Source organism: Protopterus annectens, chromosome 1.part1 (genome assembly GCF_019279795.1).
Source record: "Protopterus annectens isolate FY-2018-M chromosome 1.part1, PAN1.0, whole genome shotgun sequence".
NCBI lineage: Eukaryota > Metazoa > Chordata > Ceratodontiformes > Protopteridae > Protopterus > Protopterus annectens.
This window is the reverse complement of record NC_056726.1, coordinates 959,208,227-959,231,884: the sequence shown is the minus strand read 5'-3', so window position 1 is coordinate 959,231,884 and position 23,658 is coordinate 959,208,227. Positions and strand designations below refer to the sequence as shown.

General features: G+C 45.1%; 1 protein-coding gene across 3 annotated transcripts in view; it reads right to left on the bottom strand.

Moving 5' to 3' along the window:
- Window positions 1-23,658, bottom strand: part of TAF1B (TATA-box binding protein associated factor, RNA polymerase I subunit B) — a 1,822,186-nt gene that overhangs the window by 569,152 nt on the left and 1,229,376 nt on the right. The gene's annotated exons all lie outside the window — the stretch shown is intronic.

Below are 23,658 nucleotides of genomic sequence, written 5' to 3'. Positions count from 1 at the left end.
TCAGGAAAACAACAGTAGTTTGGGAGGACCTTGGAAAAGCCATGGAGAATGACTTCTGAATTGCTTCAAAAAGGTTCTTGCAAACCATCTGTTGACTCAGAAAGAAGAGTTGTGTACACTTACTATAAATGTAGATGTTCAAGTATATTCACTGTTGCAGTCATTACATTTGGAGTTATCTGCTTGCAGTAGCCCTCAGTTGTCCTGATTAACAAAGTATTGGGTCCTGCGTCGGTTGCTGTCCCTTCTTCCATGACTTCAGGTCGTCAGGGGTATAAAACATGCAGCAGACGCCATTACATCAGTTTTTCTTGCCCCAGATGTCAGGTGCCCCCCCTACTGGGAAGTAATTAAATCTATCATACAAGGATATACCTCCAACAAAAAAGCAAATACACCAAAAAGCTTTTTGAGCATAGTAAGTGAGAGTAGAGATATAGCTAAAAGAAGAAAGGGGGCTGGAGGGGGGGGGGTAACCAGGACTGCAACAGTGAATACACTCGAACATCTACATTTATGTTAAGTGTACACAACTGTACTATGTTCATGTTTCACTGTTGTAGTCATTACATTTGGGTAGATTCCCAAAGCTAAGGTTGGAAGGAAGAATTTAAATAGAATAGAATTAGGACCAGCTATAAGGCCCTGCAGGACTGCAGTGGCAAAACCAGATCTGGATTTAGAGAAAATTGGCAAATGATAATGCTTGGTGAAAGTATGTACAGAACTCCAGGTAGCAGCTTCTAGGATGTCCCTTGTAGGGACGCCCCTGAGAAAGGCTGTAGAGGTGGATGCAGCCCTGGTTGAATGGGGTCTGATGCCCTGTGGCATAGGTTTTCCATGGTGCTTATAGCAGAAATGAATGCAGTGGCCTATCCATTTTGAAATGGTTTGCTTTGAAATAGCTTTCCCCTCTACTACTGCAACAAAAGCCACCAGCAGTTGTTCAGATTTCCTTTGAGGTTTAGTCCTGTCCAAGTAGAATCTAAGTTGTCTGTGCACATCTAAGGAGTGCAGTATCTGTTCCCCTTTGTTCTGTGGGTTAGGGAAGAAGGTAGGCAAATGAATGGACTGATTAAGAGCCACACTGGATACCACCTTGGGCATGAAGGAGGGATTGGTTCTGAGGGACACCCTGTCCGCATGAAAGATGATGAAAGGCTCCACTGCCATAAGGGCCTGTAATTCAGACACCCTTACTACAGGATATGTACCCAAAGAGTGGCGTACAGCAACAGTGGTCCCTCTCCACAAAGGTGGTGCCTCAACGGATCCTGGAAACTATCGCCCCATAAGCCTGACTAGCTTGGTCTACAAAGCTATGGAAAGGATCATCATGGACCTCATAAATAAAGATATTGGGGACCTACAGACACTGGATCCTACCCAGTTCGGCTTTGTTAAGGGCAGATCCTGCCTCTTAAACCTGGTCGATTTCTTTGAAACAGTCACCAAGGCCATTGACGAGGGGAAGATGGTCCACACAGCCTACCTGGACTTCGCAAAAGCCTTTGATACAATACCCCACTCGGGCATTATAGATAAGCTCATCAGCTTAAATATAAACCCTTATGTCACTAGATGGGTTGCAAACTGGCTCAAGGACAGAACCCACATGGTTAGAATTGCTGGAGCCATGTCAGACTCCAAACCAGTTACAAGTGGCGTCCCACAAGGCTCAGTCCTGGGACCTCTCTTATTCTGTATATATTTCTCGGAGGTACAGGCCAACACGGAAGGACTGTGGCTGACCAAGTTCGCAGATGACTGCAAACTGGGCGCCATAATTGACTCTCCAGCTGACACAAGCATCCTACAAAAGGGCCTCATAGAAAGACAACTGGTGCCAGAGCCATGGCCTCAAGCTGAACGCCAAAAAGTGTATAGTCATCCCCTTTGGCAAAAACAAAGTGCCCACAAATTACCACATAGGTGGTATTCCATTAAGTACGGAAGAAGTAATTAGGGACCTGGGGACCCAAGTTGATAGCAATCTCTCATTTGAAAACCACGTGGCTAAAGTGGTTAGAAAAACATTTTATATAGCCCACCTAATCATGAAGGGATTCACATCTAGATCAGGGGAGGTCATCGTGCCTCTTTACTCATCCCTCATCAGGCCCGTAATTGAGTACAATGCACCTTTTGGGATGTACCTTACCAGACACCTGCAGCAACTGGAAAGACTCCAAAAGTACCTCACCAAGAGGATCAAAGGATTCAAACAGATGCCATATGCTGCCCGGTTAAAGAAACTCCAGCTCTACTCAGTGGCATACCGCCTTAGAGGCGATCTGTGCCTGACGTATAAAGCCATGTCCAACCCGGAATTAATGGACATGCTGCACCTCAGAAAATCCAAATCCCATCGAGCTACGCGCTCGAGAGACTTGAACCGCAGCACTGAAATAAATAGGACATGCTGGAGGGACAGATTCATAACCCAGAGGCTCCGTTCACTCTGGAATAAAATCCCAGTCCAGGTTAGGCAGAGTCCCTCATTGACTCTCTTCAAGAGGAATCTTGATGAGTGGATGGGAGATCGTAGGTTTACCCCGGGTATCACTTCTGTGTCACTGTTAGACAGAGGCACAGTATACTAACCTTGAAAAAGGGCATAGCAAAACTCATTTAAAATGGGTGACGAATGCCAAACACACACTGGCTAGGCTTATAAATGCCCTAAGGCAGATAGCCTAGTATGAACCTTCTTGCAGAAGTGATTGCTAAAAGGAAAGCTGTTTTCCAGGAAAGGAATTTTAAATTTGCAGTAGCAGCTGGCTCAAAAGGAGGAAGACTGAGTTTCTCCAAGACAAAGTTAAGGTCCCAGGCTGGAGTTGGAGCTCTCCTCGGTGGCCTTAAAGTTTTGACCCCTCTGAGGAACTGCTAGAGCAGTGGGTGAGAGAAGAGGGGAGGCTCTGTGCTATAATGAGCTGAAATGGCTGAGGCATGAATTTTGATGGAGGAAAAGGACAAGCCCTTATGAAGCATCTCAGTCAAATATTGTAGAATCTGATGTAAATTGGGCACTGCGGCTCTCATCCCTTGAGATTGGTTCCAGGTACAAAATCTTTTCCATTTTTCAGCATAAGATTTTCTAGTACTAGGCCTCCTAGCCTCTAAAATGATATCCATCACTGATTTACTGAGGGGTGGTAAAGGAGAGATTAGGAAATTAGCCAGGCTGCTAGGTTCAGGGTTTGCAGCTGAGGGTGCAGAATCTGGTTCTCATGCTGAGACAACAGGGAAGGAGTCTGAGGCAGGTGCCATGGGGCCAAGCATGGCACATTGCGCAGGAGGGGGTACCAGTGTTGGCGTGGCCAGTCTGGTGCAATTAAAATTGTGCTTGGCTTGTCCTGTTTGATCTTTAGTAGTACCTGGGAGAGCAGAGGCAGAGGAGGAAAGGCATAAACTGATCGTTTTTTCCAGTTGAAGGATAAAGCATCCACTTTCCAAGCTAGTTTGTAGAGAATCCTTGTGCAAAATTTGTCCAATTGTTGGTTCTGGGGGTGGCAAACAGGTCTATATCTGGGTTCCCCCCATTTGCTTGTCAACATGTTGAAAATCCTCGGTTCCAGTTTCCAGTCATGTGGGTCCATGAGGTTTCTGCTTGGTCCATCTGCCAGTGTATTTAGTTTTCCTGGCAGGAACTGAGCTTGTAGATTCACGTGGTAGCTCAAGGCTGTGTTCCACAATGCCATGGTTAGTCTGCAGAGCGGGAAAGAGTGTGTACCCCCCTGCTTGTTTATGTACCACATGACCGTGGTGTTGTCCATCTTTCCCATTAGTTGTCCTGGAAGAATGTGGTCCTTGAAGGCTGTCAGAGCATTCTGTACAGCTAACATTTCCTTTTGATTCATGTGTAGGTGCATTTGACTTGGGTTCTATTTCCCTGAATGCACTTCCCTGCCAGGTGAGCCCCCCATGCATAGTCTGATGCGCCTGTTGTTAAGGTGTGGGCGGCAAGGGGTAGTATGAATGGTAGTCCTTTGTTTTGGTGGCAGGCCTCTGCCCACCAAAGGAACTCTAGGCATAGGCAAGATATGATAGGAATCATAGCCTCTAGATCCTGGGAATGTTGACATCATAGGCTTTTGAGATACCATTGCAGTTTCCTCATATGCAGCCTTGCATATGGAATTAGAAGAATGCAGGAGGCCATGAACCCTAAGGCTTGCATTATTTGCCTTGGAGATAACTGGGGTTTTGTGGCCACTTGTTTGAAGTAGGCTGTAAAATGAGTCCATTTCCCTGGCATGAGGAAAGCCATCTGGGAAGTTGTATTCAAGCTTGCTCCCAGGAATATAATTTGTTGACAGAGTACCAGGTGTGACTTCTTTTCATTTATGGTGTACCCCAGACAAGTCAGTACCCTTTGAACAAAGGCCAGAAGATTCAAAAGTATGTCAATACAATAGAAAACAGGCTTTCTGAACATCGTCTGATCCTAAATCCCAAAAAAACTAAAATGCTGTTATTTTCACCAACACGTAGGTCTACCGTTTTCACCTTTACCATAAAATTAAATGATGGCACAATAATCTCCCCTGACCCCTCTACAAAACTATTAGGTGTCATCATAGACAATAATCTAAAATTTGACCTACATGTGACCTACATTCCAAAGACATGCATCTGGAGCATTTCTCCCCGGGCCTCCGCTGAAAACAGGCTCTGTGGAACCTAGTCGAACATTCCCAGTCAACAAATGTTAAATAAATAAATAAATAAATGTTAACCAAACTATCAAAACCATGAATAAAAAACTAGGGTCACATTACAGAATAAAAGCCTTCCTAACCCCTCCAGCTAAAATTGCCATAGCTCGCTCTCACCTTCTTTCAACCCTTCTGTATGCATCCCCTCTACTCTCAAATTTAAACAAGACTGTCCTTAACAAACTCTCAATTTGCTACAACCATATTGCCAGGTTTGCCACTGGGCTGCCTTTTAGGACACATCATTGCATCAATCTAAATCAGCTTGGGTGGCTTGAACTACCCAGCCTAATCCAGTATAACCAACTGATTACGGCCTATAAAATCCTCTATAATCCGGACAATACTCCTGCACTTAAAAATATTATCACCCCCTATAACAATCCTAGACCATTTTGATCCTCTAACAAACTACTAATTCAGACTAGCAAAATTAATAACACAGCCGGTGATTCTCTCTTTGCAAACTCTGTAAGTAGATCCTGGAACTCTCTTCCAGCTGATATTACCTTACTTTCCACCTTAGGTCAATTTAAAACTAGACTCAAACAACATTTGTCACTTAACTGGCTATGTCAATGTATTAAGCCTGGCTAACTCTCTCTAGAATGTGTAAAAATCTGTTAACCAGTTTACTGTGTAATTTAATTTAATTCTGACTTGCGCTCAGGATTAACTGTAACCTATGGAACTTGTTTAACTTGCTTACTTATGTAATCTCTGTAAATAGTCTGTTTGTAATATGTAATGCTGGTATTATGTAATGCTGTATCTGCTTACCCTTGGAGCTGTTCTCCCTGGGCCTCCACTAAAAATGGACATGCATCCAGTCGGACTATCGCGGTCAACAAATGTAAAATAAATAAAATAAAATAAAATAAATAAATAAATAAAAATGTCCTGGCTTTCTGCCTGAATTAGACAATTGTCCAGGTATGGATATATCTGAATATTTCTTTGCCTGCAGAATGCAATGACTGGAGCTAGGCGCTTTGTGAATACCCTGGGCGCAGTAGATAAGCCAAAGGGCAGTGCAGAGAACTGATAATGCATGTAGCCTGCTTTGAAGCATAGGTATCTTCTGCAAGACTCCCTGATAGGGATCTGCAAGTATACTTCTTTTAAGTCTAGTGTTGCCAACCAAGCATCTTTGCCTAGCATAGGAAGCAGCTGGTGAAGAGTCAACATCTTGAATTTTGGAATCACCAGAAAGGTATTTAGAGTATAAAGGTCCAGGATAGGACGCCATGTATTGCCTTTTCTGGGTACCAGAAAAAGTCTCAAATAGAAACTTTGTCCCTTTTCCTCTTCTGGTACCAAATGAATAGCCCCTATGCTTAAGAAAGAGAGTACTTGATTTTGGGCCTCTGCCCACTGATTTGGGGGTAGATCTGGCCACCCGCTTGGTGTTGGTAAGGTGTGGACGTGAAATCTGTATCCTTGGGACACTATTTAAAACCCATTTATCCTGGGTAATGAGTTTCCAGTTTTTGGCCTGCAGACCAGTCTTTCCGCCTAAAGGAGCATTACTGTTGGGAAGTGCTTGGAAGTTTTAAAAGCAAGTCATTGAGACAGTTTTCTATAGGGGGAGTCTTACTACTCCCTGATTTGGGTGTGGAAACCCCCACTGCTTATTCTTGTGTGTCCCCTGGGACTGAAACCTGGGGCTTCTGCTGTGTCTGGGTTTGGCTTGAGAAGACCTGGCAGGGGCTGGAAAGGACCAATTCTTAGAGGGCCAGTGCCTACTAAATCTAGGAGGCTGAACTTGGAAGAAATCTTTAACAGTTTGCATAGATTTAGCTTTATCTTCCATCTTTTTAAAAACTTCCTCAGCCTTGTTGCCAAACAGGTGGTCCTGATTTAAGGGAGCATCCAACAATTTAGCTTTAACATGATCAGGCAAAGATTGCTCCTTAAGCCAAGCATGCCTTATGAGCACAGACCCAGTAACAGCAGCTCTGCAAGAGGCCTCTAATGAATCAAATCCACACTGTATGTTTTTATATATATATATATATATATATATATATATATATATATATATGTTTTTTATATTGTATGTTTTCCAACCTGTTCAGTAGAATGCATTAAATCCTGTAATTCCTTATTTTCCGCACAGTCAGGAATCAACATAATTTTCTGTTTAAGCAATCCAATAACATGTTGCTGATACTTTAACATATGAAACTGGCAGTTTAAAGCCCTAATGGCCAAGGTTGCAGAAGTGTAAACCTTCTTATTCCATCTATCCAGCGCCCTGGAGTCTCTATCAGAAGGGGCAGGATTTTTAGCAGTAGAAGCCTTAATGCCCTTTGGTCCCTGTGAAATAGTCTCTGGATCCGCAATAGGATTTTTAAAAAGGAACTTGTGTGAATCAGAAACCCTGTAATACCGGTCAGGTTTTCTGGGAGCAGGAGGCAAAGAATCAGGGGCCAAACTAGATTCCGAAAAAGCATCATCAACAATGTCTAGTACAGGAGGAATAGCTAAAGGCCTATGCTGAGGCAGGAGTAACAAATCCCTAAGCCTCTTTTCTGAATCAGAAAAATCCTGGCTTTCCCAGTGGAAATGCTCCCTTACATGTAAGGTTTCACCAAAAGAAAAATCATCTGGAGGGGAAGCAGAGGGAATAGAGTCCTCTGCATCAGAATCCTCATAAGTAGATAAGGGCAAATCCAGATAATCAGAAGAATCAGAAAAATCAGAATCCTGGTCAGAAGATTCATAAAGATCTTTAGTCCAAGGTCTCTTAGAAGGGGGAGGTTGGCTTCCCCCGATTAGAGTTATAAGATCTTCAGCCATTCTTATCATTTGTTTTTTAGGCATAGAGGCCTGAGCATGCGGCCTGGGCATCGGCTTTTAGGCACGGTTCAAAATTTAGGCCTAAATGAAGAAGGTGGCATAGGTTTAATATGCAAGTCCGCAGGCCTGAATACACCCTCAGAAGCCGGTGCCTGCACAGCGGCTCCGGACCCATCCAAGGTACAGACATCAGCGGGTTCCATAGTTGAAGCATCTCGCGGCATACCGGACTCTGAATGGGTCTCAGTAGAGGCCTGCGAATCAGAAGTAGCGGGTATCAGGGGCTGTGAAAGCGCCTCACTGAGTATCGGCGAACTGGCGACTGGCTTAGGAGAAGCGTCATCTGCAGTTTTGGACCTCGGCAGTCTGTCTCTGTCTTTATCTTTGCATTTTTTTGAAATCCTGGTAGTCGGATGGCTAACCAACGACATTTCTGGATAATTAAACCGAGAACTGAAATATTTAACGGCAAAAATATACCGATGACGGATAGTATGCTGATTAAATAAAGCACAAAACTGACAGAAAGGTAAGTTGTGGTCAGGGCCTAGGCAAGGAATACAGTACAAATGGAAATCTTTTTGAGGTATTTGCTTTCCACAAGTAATGCAATTATTAACTTTTACTGACATCGGTAAGGAGCAAGAAAAAGTTTCCCCAATGGGGTACTTAGCTTTAGTTGAAGACTTCAGTCCTGAAACTCGAAAATGAAAATTTCAGGAGTTGGCCGACCGGCACTTGCAAACTGCTTCTGCTTCAGGCACCGCACGGCAAGAAAGACTGATGTAATGGCGTCAGATGCATGTTTTATACCCCTGACGACCTGACGTCATAGAAGAAGGGACAGCTACCGACGCAGGACCCAAGACTTTGTTAATTAGGCTGACTGAGGGCTACTGCAAGCAGATAACCCCAAATGTAATGACTGCAACAGTATAACATGAAGAACATCAGGGAAGAGGACAAAGGAAGATATTGTTGACAGATGGAAGGAACATTTTGAGGATCATCTGATACACATCCCCTTCTCTGAGAAGTGAGTGCCAGAATCAAGTGATGGAATTGGATCTATTTCAGAAGATGAGGCCATTAGAGTAGCTAAATGTTCTGCTGTGGCAGTGGATGAGATCCACCCAGAAATACTGAAAGTGCTGGTCACTGATGAGGTATCATGTTTAATATGCCTTTTTTGTACTGTGTGGGAGGCTGGGACAGTAGCTCTGGATGGACAATTGGGAGAACTGTTCCCATTTTCCAAATGGGGACAGGTGGGTGTGGGCCAATTATAGAAGACTCTTACTCATCAACTTTTCTGATAAAGTATATGCCAGGGTGCTGAAAAAGTGACTTTATCCAATACTTGGAGCCTTTAATTCAGGAGGAACAATGCAGATTCCATGCACACTGTGGATCAACTCTTTGCTTTTTAAAGGCATGGAAGGGTTCAGGAGTGTCTGCCGATATCAATACATACTACTATAACAAAATAGTTAAACTCTACAGCTAGAAAAATATTTTACACTCTAGCACTCTGGCTAAATGTCTTCATTGAAAACTAAAAAAACAAACACATAATACAGAAAGACGTCAATTAGACAAACATCCGTAAAAAAAAGCATAGCTGTGCAAGTACACTTACGGTTACAGCAGTTGTTCAAATGATGACTGCTGCAGTAGTCTTAGCTATATGGGTTGTATTCTGCATAGGATACAACAGTTGAACGGCTTACAAAGACTCAGTGGCATTTTCTACATGCTCAAATCATTATTCACTTTGAGCTGAGCTGAAGAAATTGTTGGAGCTTTCCTGTTAACAAAGAGAGGGGGAGGCAAAAGTGCTGGGAAAGTAAAAATACAGAACCTCATCCTAGCAGCAAAAACATACAAAAATAAGGGGGATGGAAGGTGTGGCTAATGCAGCAGCAGTCATTCAAACATCTATTCTGGTAAGTTTACTTAAACAACTGTACTACATACATCATTACGATCACTGCTGCAGTAGCCTTAGCTATTTGGGAGGATTACAACAGTTTAGACTGACTGGGAGGAGGAAAGGTCAATTTGCAGAAGCCCCAGAATGGTCCTAGCAAAGTCTGTCCTATATCTGGAGACTGAATCTAATTTACAGTGCTTTGTAAATGTATGCAAAGGACCAAGTTGCTTAGAATCCAACCCTTTCTAAAAATCCACAAATTAAGCCATGGCCCTGGTACAGCAAGCCTAGATCCTGCCTGGAATTGCTCTCTTGTGGTGGATATAACAAAAGGTAATAACACTGGACAACCATTCAGAAATAGTCTGCTTTGAAACAGGTTGCGCTTTTTTTCTTATCTTCCCAAGAAATGAACAACTGATCAGTTCATAAAAGATTTAGTTCCATTGAGACAGTACAGTACTTGTCTGTGGACATCCAAGGTTTGGTGTATCCCATACCCCTCAATGTTAGATTTTTGGAAAGAACACTGGGAGATGTATAGCTTGGCTCAAACTGAACTTGGATTTCACTTTAGGCATAAAGTAATGATTAGTTCTCAAGGAAACCCCATCTTTGTAGAAAATAAGGCGAGGCTAACCCATCTTAAGGGCTTAAAATTCAGATGGTCTTCTTGCAGAGGTCAGAACAATCAATAACTCTACTTTCTATGTTAAAAATAAGAAGTTATGTACTCACCATAACGTTCCATCTGAGTAGGTAAACTTCATTTGGCAGCAACCTATGGGTCTTCGGATCCATATCAGATCCGAGCCGGCAGTTTCCAACAGCTGAGATCTGAGCTCCAAGCTCCTCCCCCTACCCATAATCCCCTGCCATCCCTACCTGACCTCAGATCGAGTTTACCTAATGCAAGACCTGCACCAAATAGCCAGTCTATGGTCTGACTTCGATACAATCAGATGACAATAAGAGTAATATAAACATCTGACGGTCAGGGGGAAGGAGGGGGGGACGGTTGCTGCCAAATGAAGTTTACCTACTCAGATGGAACGTTATGGTGAGTACATAACTTCTTAATCTGAAGTAGTTAACTTCATTTGTGCATCAAGCTATGGGACAGTCCCCAGCTACCTAAATCTTGGGAGGTCCTCATGGAAGGATGTTCCAGAGCACTGCAGAGCCAAAGGATGCTCTCCCTCTGGGGACCAGGTCCAACTTATAATGACTTATAAAGGTATGAGATGAAGCCCAAGTGGCTGCCGAACAAATTTCATCCAATGAGACTCTAGAACAAAAGGCAGCAGAGGTGGAAATTGACCTAGTAGAATGGGCGTGCACTCCTTGGGGTGCGGGCCGGCCAGAACTTTCATATGCTAGTAGAATACACTGTGAAATCCATCTGGACAGTGTGACTTCAGAAACTGATTTTCCAAAATTGGTTTTAGCAAAGGAAATAAACAGCTGGTCTGATTGCCTATGACCAGCTGTTCTGTGTAAGTAGAAACGTAGTTGCCTATGAACATCCGAGTGCAATTTATATTCACCTTTGTTTTGGTAATTGGGAAAGAAGACAGGTAAGTTAATAGTTTGATTGATATTTGATTCGGAAGCAATCTTAGGAAGAAAGGAGAGATTGGTCCTGAGGGATACTCTGTCATTGTGAAAAGTCAAATACGGTGGCTTGGCGGAAAGGGCTTGTAGTTCAGAAACCCTTCTGGCCGAAGTAATAGAGACGAGAAAGGCGGTTTTCCAGGATAATAGTTTAAGATCCACTGAAGCTGCAGGCTCAAAGGGAGGAGCTGTCAAAGCCTGGAGCACAAGCGCTAAATCCCAAGGATGGACTACGTCCTTCACCGGGAGTCTTAGTAGGAAGGTACCCTTCAAAAAGGCCTTACACAACCTGGTTGAGATCAAAGGGCCTAGGTCACTCCCCATGTGATAATGTGAAACTGCTGCCAGCTGAACTCTGACTGTGGAGGAGCTGGCTCCTTGGTCAAAAAGTCCTGACAAAAAGTCTAACACCGCGGGCAACGGATCCGTAAAGGGATCTAAGTTTTGTTGCTCCGCCCAAACAGAAAAACGTTTCCATTTGCTATCATAAAGTCTTCTAGTAGGCCTTCTTGTTCTTCTTATAGGTTCTTTGTAGGTTCTTCTTGTGGGCCGCCACTAAGATAGCGCTGACCGGAGAAGAGATACCGGGAGTCCTAGCTAGGAGTGGAACTGGAGCAACCAAGCCGTGAGCTTCAGACTGTCCAGATTCGGGATCGGAAGGTCTAATGGGTGCGAGATCTGATCCAGGATGGGATCCAGAATCCAGGGAGGATTCACTAGATGAGACCATAGATAAGGGAACCAAACCTGACGAGGCCAGAATGGGGCAATGAGGATTATTCTGCTCCCCAGCCGACTGGCTTTCTGTAAGAACTTCAGCATTAGAGGAAGGGGAGGATAAGCATAAAGGAGACCGGGCGGCAAAGCATGTGCCAGAGCGTCTCGGGGGGATTCCCCGGGTGGGGGAATTAGAGCGAAGTAGTCGTTGCACTTCGTGTTTGAGGGAGAAGCGAAAAGATTGCAACAAGGTTGACCCCATTTGGAGAATATTTGTTTCTCTACTTCGGGATTCAGAGACCACTCGTACGGCAAGAGAATCGTGCGACTCAGTCTATCCGCTAGGATGTTGGACCATCCCGGAATGTGCGTTGCTATGAGAAAGCAGTTGGTGGAGATCGCCCATTCCCACACTCTCATGGCCTCTCGGCAAAGTGGATAGGATCTGGTTGCCCCTTGTTTGTTGATATACCAGACTACCGACATGTTGTCCATCTGGACCGCAATAGTCCCCACGGGAAGACGGCTCTGGAGTGCTTGCAACGCCAACAGCACCGCCCTCATCTCTAGGACACTGATATGCAGCGAGGTCTCCATGTGGTCCACGTGACTTGGACTGTCCTGCCTAGACAATGCCCCCCTCACCCAAGGAGAGAGGCATCCGTGGTCACCGTGGTTAGGGGATGGGACATAGCAAAGGGCTGACCTTGGAGGAGGTCCGGGGACTGGAGCCCCCACAGGAGGGCCTTCCTGCAAACCCTGCTGAGGCAAATGGGATGGTTTAGAGGGTAATGCAGGAAGGACCATTGGACTTGGAGGGTCCACTACAGGACCCTCATGTTCAGACGCGCCATGGGCAGCAGGTTGATGGCAGCTGCCATCGACCCTAGGGCCCTCAGGACCAAAGCTGCTGAAGGAGATGGGGATTGAAGAATGGCCCGCACATGGAGTCTCAGGGGTCGAAGCTGGTCCGAAGTCAAGAAGGCTAGGAGCCGGCATGTATCCAATCTGGCCCCGATGAAGTCTATGATTTGGGTTGGCAGGAGGGAAGATTTCTCTACATTGACTGTGATCCCCAGCCGAGGAGCTAGACGGAGGAAAGAGTCCCTGGCCGCGCAGAGTAGATGCCTTGTGGGGGCGGTCAGGAGCCAGTCGTCCAGGTAGGGGAAGACCTGAATTCCCTGGAGTCTCAGGTGGGCCGCTATCACAGACAAAACCTTGGTAAACACCCTGGGGGCTGTGGTGAGACCAAAGGGGACGACCCTGAATTGGTAATGACTGGCTCCTAGCCGGAAGCAAAGGAACCTCCTGGAGCGTCTGTCATCAAGATGTGGTAGTACGCATCCTTGAGGTCTATAGAGCACATCCAGTCATTCTCCTGCAAGAGGGGGAGAATGGATTGAAGTGTGACCATCCGGAACTTTTCTTTGGTTACTGACAGGTTCAAGAGGGACAGATCGAGGATTGGCCTTATGTTCTCAGTCTTTTTTGGCACCAAGAAGAACCTGGAGTAAAAGCCCGATCCGGACTGGTCTGGGAGGACGTGCTGAATGGCTCTTTTTTCTAGCAGCTGCTGGATTTCCGCAGCCGCGGCCTCCCTCTGATCGGGGGGAACATCGGGGAGGGATCTGGGATTGCGAGGGAGATGAAGAAACGGGATTTGGTAACCTCTGGATATGATATGAAGCACCCAGCGATCTGTCATGATGGACTCCCAAGCTGCCAGGTGCCTCAAAAAACTCCCCCCCGACTGCCTCCAGAGTGGAGCAGTCGGGTAAACCCTCAGGGTTGCTGTGTGGGCCGATCAGAGAATGATTCTCTGGATCCAAAACTCCTCGGACCCCCCTCTGCCCCTAGGGCGGCGTCCACCCTGTCCTCTTCTGCCTCGGAAGGATTGGGTGTCCGGAGCGTCACGGGACTGTTGCGACTTCCGGAACCACATCTTCTTCTGTCCCTTTTGGTTCTTGGAGAAAGACCTCTGGGGAGCAGAGAAGCGGACTCCGACGGCAGACGTCTTCCCGTCCTTCTCGCTCTGGACTAACGTTTCGCGTACGGTTTTGCCAAACAGGGCAGAACCATCGAATGTGGCATTAGTGAACGACGCCTTAAAGGGTTCCGCGAAATCACAGTGGCGGAGCCACACCGGTCGCCTCATGACGACGCCTGCTCCGCTAGCTCTAGCGGCTCCTTCCATAGCATGGGATAGTAGCCACATAGAGGTATTAGAAATAGACCTAAGAGTGGCCATTCAGATAGAGTACACCTGCTTGTCCTCTGCCGGCATGGACTCCGGGGGCGACCCAGCGTACTCTTTAATAAGGTCTCGCTGGAGCCGTATGACATGTGCCATGTAGTTCAGTGACCTTACCGAGAAGGTAGCTGAACTGAAGACTCGCTTCCCAAGGCGGTCCGTCGCCCGAGACTCCTTGCTAGTTCCCTCTTGGTGGCTGCCGCCAACATGGCATCTACCGGGGATCCCTTACTCCAGTGCAATCTGTCGGAGGGGGGACTAAGTATCCTATCGGGTCTCTTCGGGACGGGCTCCACAGTGTCCGGCTCCTTCCACGCCCTGGTAGTCATCAGGTCTACCAGGGGGTGGGCTGGAGGGGACACCCAAGAGGTACACGGGCCTGCTTCAAACAGCTCCAGGAACACAGACGCGTCCAAGGTAGGCTTTGGGGCGGACCACCCTCCCCTTATTCTGAGCATCTCCATGATGTCTCCAAAGGAGACGTCTTCGGGGGGTGATCTTGGGGAGCCTTCCCCTTCCTCCAAATCTGTGTCCTCAGTCAAGGACTCAGGGGAGTCCAAGTGCTTCCTTTTGCACTTGCACTTGTGAGGGACCTCCTTGTGGGGTGGCTGTCCGAGGAGGCCTCAACAGGCTCATCATGTCCCAACAAGGGAACTACCTGGGACGTTAGAGCAGGCTGTCCCTGGGGCCGGGTGACAGAAATCAGAGCCAACTGAGAGGGACTGTGGGGTGGAGCCGTAATTGTGGCCGGGGGCCTGGAATCCCTCGACAGAGCCCTCTCCACCATGTCGAAAGCCGAAGGAGAGCTGCTCTCTCTGGGGATCCGAGAGCAAACCCTCCCTCGGATCCGACGAGCGGATCTGGGTCGGCGCCGATGTTATCGGATCCAACGGGCCAGTATGCTCCGACCTGGACGGAGCCGAAGGCACACTGACACCCTCGGATCCGAAGCTCAGCTCTTGGCTCCGAGAGCTCGGATCCGCCAAAAAGGGACCCGACAGACTCGAGGGCGCTGCTGGCGCCGAAGTACCCAATACTATCTGCGCCGACACACCCCCGGCTCCAACGCCACTCGGCTCCGAGAACTCCAAACCCGGGAAGCAGGTTGGAGAAGGAGCTATTGGGGTGAAAAAGGGGGTCGAGCTCCCCCCCCGGAGGGGGGGGGGGAGGCAGGAGCATTCCCATCTGCAGATGGGCCTGGAGGAATCTTCTCATAATCCGGTCCAAATCTGCATCCGTTAAGCTTTTGGTGGACCTGGACGAGGCCACCGAGGTGGGATGGGAGTGCCGCCTCGATGACCTCGAGGGAGACCGGGCCGCCTCCTCCTCCAGTCCCGGTGAGAAGCAAGGTGACCGGAGCCGGGAAGGAGAAGGCATGGAGATCTTGGAGGGAGAAGCCCGCTTAGCTGGCGGGGCTGATGTAGAGGCCTTGGCCCGCCGCTTGTGGTGCTTCTCCCTGCACTTCTCTTTTCTGGCTTCCCTATCCTCCTGGCCTGAGGTGGGAGGTTGAGTCCCGGCCAGGGGAAGGGAAGCAGTCATGGGTACTGCCGCAGCTGCGGCAGGCACCACGGGGGGACCGGAGGTCGGAGCAGAGTCTGGGGGCAGAAGTCCCGCCAGAATCAACTTCGACCTCCAGTCCTTAAGTGCCCTGGGGTTGAACGCCGCACAGATAGTGCAACCAGAGGAGAGGTGATCAACCCCAAGGCACAAAACGCACTGAGTGTGGCCATCCGCTGGGGATAGCTTATGGCCACACTCGGTACATTTAGAAAAGAATGTCTTTGGGGCCTCAGACATTATGCTAAGAAAGACACACACACTAGGCCCCAAGCACACACAGACACACGCCCTAATGCTCTCATGAGGGGGGGGAGGAAAAAAGCTAAAATTAAAACTAAAATTTGTAGCGAAGGGGAAGCTAAACACACACACAACACTTTTTGACAGGAAAGTAAAGAAAAGGACAAATTTTTTCTCAAGTTTTGAGTAGAAAAACCCAACGCCTGGAACTCAAAGATCAAGCTGCTGGCTTCAACCACGGCAAACTAGATCTGAGGTCAGGTAGGGGAGGAGCTTGGATCTCAGCTGTTGGAAACTGCCGGCTCGGATCCGATATGGTTCCGAAGACCCACAGGTTGATGCACAAATGAAGTTAACTACTTCAGATCCTAAAGTTAGCCTGATGAGCTTTTTCAAATGGCAGAATAACCCGTTTTCTGGGAGCCTAGGTACAAAACACTCTTTCAAGATCATTTTCACATGAAATTGCACTGAAAGAGGTGGAGCCACAGGCAGACATGCTGAAAATTAATCTTGATGGAGGAATAAGGCAGTCCAGGGGATAGTAACTTAAACAAATATTGCAAAGCCAGAGAAATGCTAGCCCTGAAAAGGTGCTGGTCCCTGTCCTGGCACTAACTAGAAAATCTTTTCCATTTACTAATATATGATGTTCTAATAGCAGGTTTTCTTGCCTTCTTAAATACCTGCTCCATGTCCTCAGAAAACAGGTGTCTAAAACAGCTTCAATGAGGCCTGATGATATACCAGGTTGTCTCTTAAACAGCTTAAATCAGGACTTGTCGAGCCCATTAGGATCTCTACTTAACCACAGCCTCGGGACTGGCTTTGTCCTGATAGAGTGGAGGACAACAAGTCATCCCTCTGCAGAAAGGGGCACCATCTGCTGACATCGGAAATTAAAGACCCATAAGTCTGACTAGTCTTATATGTAAGGCCATGGAAAGAATAATCATGGATCTGGTAAATAAGAACACAGGAAACCTCCAAACACTGGACCAGACCCAATTCGGCTTTCTCAAGGAGAGGTTATGCCTCCTGAATCTGGTGGATTTCTTTGAGGTCACCAAGACCATGAATGAGGGTAAAACAGTACATGCCACCTACCTCAACTTGTCCAAGTCATATGGCACAATTCCTCACTCAGGTATTACAAATAAACTCACAAACTAAGCATAAATCCCTATGTAACCAGATGGACATCCAACTGACTCACAGACAGGGCATACATGATTAAAGTGGCTGAATCCAGATACAGAAAAAGGCCAATTACTAGTGGTGTGCCACAGAGCTTTGTGCTGGGACTACTCCTGTTTGGAATACACTTCTCTAATGTCAAAGTTGATGGGAAGTCCACTGGATGACAAAGTTGGCCAATGACTGCAAACTGGGGGCAATCACTGAATCCTCCAATGATGCAGACATCCTTCAGGAGGGTCTAGATCAGACAAATGATTGGTACCAGAACCCCGGCCTAAAACTAAACATGAAAAAAATGCATTCTCTTACATTTTGGGAAGTCAAATACCCCTGCAAATTACAACATCAATAACATATCCCTAAAAGTAGATTCAGAGGTAAGAGATCAGATAGTACCCTGAACTCTGGCCATATGTCCACAGTAGTGAGAACGTCCTTCTATATGTCAAAACTTATAAGTAAAGATACTGCATCCAAATCCAAGGAAATTATAGTCCTGCTGTACTCAGTCAAGACCAATAACAGAGTACAATGTGCCATTTGACATTGAGTGACCTCAGACGTTTTTCACAAAGAAAATACACGGTGTAAACAATGTGTCCTGTGCAGACAGACTAAAAGCCCTACCTCTTTACTCTGTTTCCTTGAGGGATGACCTATGCCTGACAGACAAGGCACTCATAAATCCAGCCCTGATGGGGCTGCTACACATCTGCAAGTCAAATGGCACAAGGGTCACACAATCTAGAGATCTAAACTTAGTTAGTGACTTCAACAAAACATGCTGGATTGAAATAGGCTTCCTATTCATGTTAAGCAGAACCCTTCTCTGGCTGTTTTCAAGTGCAATTTGGATCAACAGATGGGGAAACGTAAATTCACACCTAGGGTAGTGCCTATGCCCTTACAAACATGAGCAATAGATACTCAAGGCATGGGTAGGAACTCATGCCATCCTCTTGCCCCTAGGGGCCATATAGTCTGTAAAATTGGGTTATATTGGTTAGGCTTGTAAGGGTTGTGAAGCTGTTAGCCTGGTAATCTCTTATGAACATATGATAAAAATTATGAAGACTTAATCATGTAGACAGTTAGTTGCTTCTGGGAAGACACTTACAGTCATTGTCCCTGGCCAAAAAGAGAGACACAGCCACTGTTGCCTGGGCCAGAAGCGAATCACGACAGTGAACGCTGGGGAGTCCTTTTGAATCTTCAGAATAACATTAGATATTAGTGGAAAGGATGGAAAAACATTCACGAATACTCCTGTCCAATGAAAATAGAAAAGAAAAGCATCTTTCTTCCAGGCCTTCTTGCATGGAGTCTTGGAGCAGAATTTTGTTAATTGACTGTTGTGAGTGGAGGCAAAAAAGATCTATTTTAGCTGCTCTCCACAGCTGGATCAATTCCTGGAGAACTCTCTGATTCATTTTCTGTTTACAAGAGCATGTTCTTGTCCTCCTCAGCTTGTCTGCCACACAATGTTACTCTAACAGTATGTAAAATGACTGTACAGTGAAACTGTGCTGACAACCTTTATCCAAGGCTGCCATGGCTAGTCTGCATAGCAGACAAGATCTGGTTCATTCCTGTTTATGTACCACATCACTGTGGTGTTTTCTGTAAACAGTTGTAGTGGTCCTGGGGACCACAAATGATTGACAAAACTGAAAGCATTTATAAGCGTCAACAACTCTTTTGGGTTTCTGTTTTGGTCTGTCCTTTCTGTTCCAAATGCCATGCACTTTTATCAACATAGACACTGCTCCACAAGCAAAGTCTGATTTCCGCTGTTGTTACAGACTATGTTGAAGCTACAGAGAGAAAATGGGAAACCTGGATTCTGAAAAATTTGGTCTCCCATCAAAAAATGTCCCTTATCACAAATACCAAAACTGGAATCTGGAATGTCAGGGGATGTTAATGTTGGCACAACACATATTTTATGCTGGTCTTGCTAGAGTAATAATGAGAATGCTACAGAAGAAATTTCCCTGGCTAAGACAGCAGTCCGAGTGGAAAACTTTAGGAACTGATCTAGGTACAGATTTATTTATTTTTCCTGTGGGAGAAAAGCTCTTTGAACCAAGGTACCTCTGGAAAACAATGTGAGGAGTTGTCAATTAAGACTTTTATAAGTTCTCCTGGAACTCCAATCTGTGTAGGATATTCCTCACCTAAGTGACAGACTACTGACCCGTCCGAAAAAAAACTCTGAAAAGATAAGCAAGTCATCTAAACAAAGAAAATGTGAACACCTTACAGTCTGAAGTAGGCCATCAAAAGGAACTATACACCCTGTGAATAACCTTGGAGAATTGGAAAGACCAAAGGGTAATGCAGAGAATTTATAATGTGATTCAGACACAGAAAATGTGAAGAAGCATCTAAAGTGTGAATCTATAGAAATGTGATGACATTCACCCTTAAAATTTATGGTCAACATTAAACGCAGACAGTGAACAATAGATAAAGTTGTGAACAGATAACATTTTGAACATGGACACTCTTACAAATCAGTTTAGAAAGAACTAGTCTCCATGAGTCTTCCTTCTTTGGCACTAGAAACATTCTTAAAGAGAAATCTTGACCAATGGATGGGAGATCGCAGATATACCCCAGGGATTACCTCAGTGTCACTGCTCGACAGAGGCACAGCAAAATAATGGGTATAGTTCCCCATACTAAAGGCAGATAGCCTAGTATAAACCTATGAAACCTATAAACCTATGAAACCTATGAAAACCCTTTTCCTGAGGAGGAGGGACAGCTTTTATCACCCCTGAGCTAGCAGATGCTGAATGACAGGTGGGACATGAGAAGACTGACCTGGCAGACTACGAAGAATCGACTCACGCTGTCATCTGTAACCTTTTAGAGCCCATCTGTCAATCATCTATTGCCAATGACAGAAATGGAGGTTCAGACTTTCTGGAATGATTAAGGTTTGCCAGGCTGGGGAGCTTTGAAGACACTCATTTAGTCTGCCTTTTGTTCGGGATGGAGGGAGGGATCTGCTTTCTTTTTCAGACCTCCCTGTCATTGTGTTTTAAATGTTTGCTTACTATCAACTTGCCATGTTTAGTTTGCTTTTTGAAAAAGGTCGTAGGAGCAAGCATTATATCCCTTGGCATACTTGAAGAAGGAAAGATGAAAAAACTGAGATTCCTTGAAACGGCTTACCCATCTTCTATCACTTTTTAAGAACCTCTGCAGTAGAAAGCAAAAAAAAAAAAAATCCAAAGGAGAATTCAACATTTCACCTTAGACACTTTCTTGAAAGTTTTGGCTATGAAACCATGTAAACCTGCTCATGACAGTTCCAGTGGCAGCAACCCTGAAAAGTGACATCTACAAAATTATAAGCACATTTCAAACAGTAGCTAGTCACTTGACATACAAAAGGAATTAGACTACACAAAGAATTTTCTTCCTCAGAAGAGGAAACGAATGCCATAATATTCCTCATGTTCTCAAGAGGCCAGCATACACTTTTAACAAATGAGCCTGACAGCTGACAACTGTAAAAATAAATTTATTGCATTAGAATATTATTTTTTCCCAAATCTGTCACGTGTTCCTATCCTTATCAGAAGGAGAGTGACTGGTACTAACAACACATTTAGCAGCAGCTGGTTTCACAAAAGAAAACTGCTGGATCTGATCTGGGATTAGAATATAAAAACATACAAGACGGAGTAACTTTATCAATCTGCTTTCTTAGCTACAGCAGGCTGGCTGTCAAGCAAGTTACAGTCTGTGACAAAAACACCCTCCAATACTGGCAGAAGAGGTGGAGTTGAAGTAGTTTCTGGAAAATCCATTTGCAATAAATCATACTACTTCTTCAGGGACTGTATATCATCATCATGTCCACAATGAAACAGCCAATTAATTCTGGAAATAAGTTTCAGAAAAAGAAGATCCTTCAATGGGACCAGCAGAAGCCACACTCTCCCTGGAATCTGAATTATAAACCTACGGAAACAAAATGAAATAGGTCTCTTCATAATCATTTTGTTTTTAACAATTTTTGAACCTCTTCAGAAAATGAAAAATCCCCTTTTCTTTTACCAGAAACAGTTAAACTGGAAGGGTAAAGAACCTGAACTAAACCCTAAGTTTAGCCAAATAAGTAACTCTTGTCCAAACTGACTGAGAGAAGTTATAGATTTATTTTTTTGTTTCTTTTGACAAGAATTTCTGAAAAGGGAGAACCACTTTTGACAAGAAAAATCTCCCTATGGATAGGCAGACCACATGATGTTCTCGATTTGGTCAAGCTATACCCCCACTCCAAACTATGATCACTGGTTTCGAGTTGTCAACAAAAGGATGAGACTACAGATATATGTGGCAGAAATGAAGTTCCATTGCTGGGCAGCTGGGATCACACTTTGTGATAAAATAAGGTCAGTCATCTAGGAGGACCATGAATTCAGCAACCAACTGTTTCTGCATATTAACAGGAGACAGCTGAGACTGTGTCCTTTGTGAGGGTGTCCCCCTGGACATCTCCCACAAGAGGTATACACAACAGACAGCACACTGACAGGAGGTTCTAGGGTAGACTTGCAACATGTTTGAAGGAGTCTCTCTTTTAGTTTGCCTAGGAACATCTAGAGATCCCACAGGATAAGTTGGTGACAGCTTCATCAACTTTTTACCATTGCCCACAGGAAAAGTAATTTAGAAAACTACAATGATAACATCTCTACATCATTTGTCAAGGAGCTCACCTCATGGTTCACATCATCAGTTGTCTAAGTATACTTATCAATATAGGCTTTTACAATAACTAGATAACACAAACACCCTGTTCCAACTTGTTCATATGCCCACTAGGGAGTGCCTGAACCAACTAGTCCTTATCCCCACTAATGCTGCTAATATCCTTGACCTAGTCCTCACACACTTGGCAAAATACTGCACACCCCCAAAAATACACACACACACACACACACTGTAATGTCCTCACTGGTCAGGCCAGATGATAAAGCTGTCTCCTGAATTAAAAATAAAACCCCAGCAAACCCTAGAGCTTTTACAAATTATTCTAAGATAAACTTCCAACAATTAGGTGACATCCTGGTAAACTCTTAACCCCCCCCCCAAAAAAACCCCTAAGAGCACTGTTGCCTATTCAGAATTGTTCATAAAATTCCTGAACAATCATATTAACAGCTGCATAGACACAGCTCTACCCACCTGTAACAACCACAGGACTAAATAAAACACCCTGGTGGAATCCCAAAATCAACAGGTTGTTCAAATGAAAATAAAATCATGGAAAAATTAGGAAGTGCAATACTCAACAAGGTAAAAATTCTATCATCAATCTAAACAATCTACTCAGGGGGCTGACAAGTCTACCAAAGCCAGACCTGAAGTACAAATAATCTCCCAGGCCAAGGGCAATCAGAAGGCATTTTCTAGCTATGTACACAATCTCAAAGGCAATACACAACAATGTGCAGAACGAATTGTAAAAGAAGCCACATATACAGAGATGGATGATTTGGCAAATGTACTGGCTGACAAATTTAGCTCCAATTTTGCCTGCCTCTCCCCTCAGGACAACTCTCAAGAAATACCCTCAACCATAACTCCCCCACTTATCACTAGGGAACATGCCAATGCACTCTCCAAGGCCAAGCACACCGTACCAATGGGCACTGATAATATTCTAGGATGCTTCCTTAATAGCACAAATCCACACCTAACAGGACCACTGCAATCATTATTTAACAGTAGCCTCCATGCAGGCTTTGTGCCAAGCATAAGGAGTACTGCAACTGTCATCCCTCTGCATAAGGGTGGACAATCTATGGACTTGGGTATCTACAAACCCAAAAGTCTGACTAGTCTCACATATAAAGCCACGGAAAAAATTATAATGGAAATGTTAAACAATATAGGAACCCTTCAGACACTGGATCCAATCTACTTTGATTTAGTTAAGGGCAGGTCATGCCTATTTAATCAAGTGGATGTCACTAAAGCAATGGATGAGGACAAAACAGTGCACAGTGGCCTCTTTGACCTGGCCAAAACATCTGACACTATACTTCACTCAAGCATTGTAGACAAACTCATGAAATAAGGCATAAACCTCTATGTCACAAGATCCAAGTAGTTAGGATGGGACAGTCACTTGCAGAATCCCTTAAAGCTCTGTGTTGAGGCCACTTCTTTTTGGCATTACCTCTCTAAAGTCAAGGCCAACATTAAGGGCCTCTGGCTGACCAAGTCTGCAGATTGCTACAAACTAGTGTCATCACAGACTCTCCAAAGATACAAATACCTTCCAAAAAGGCCTGACGGTGCCAGAGCCATGGTGTAAAACTCAGTGCCAAGAAATGTATAACAGTATCCTTCAGGAAGATGGCTGCCACTGGAAACTACCACACGATAGACTCAAAGAGTAGATCAAGTGATCAGGGATTTGGGAACACATGTAAACATCACCCTGACCTTTGACAATCATGTGGCTACAGCAGTAAGGAAACCATTCTATGCTGAGTAACTTATAACCATGGGTACGGCACCTAGATCCAATAATGTCATTGTTCAGGTATATTTAGCCCTTATCAGACAATATACTGAATACAATGCCCGCTTCT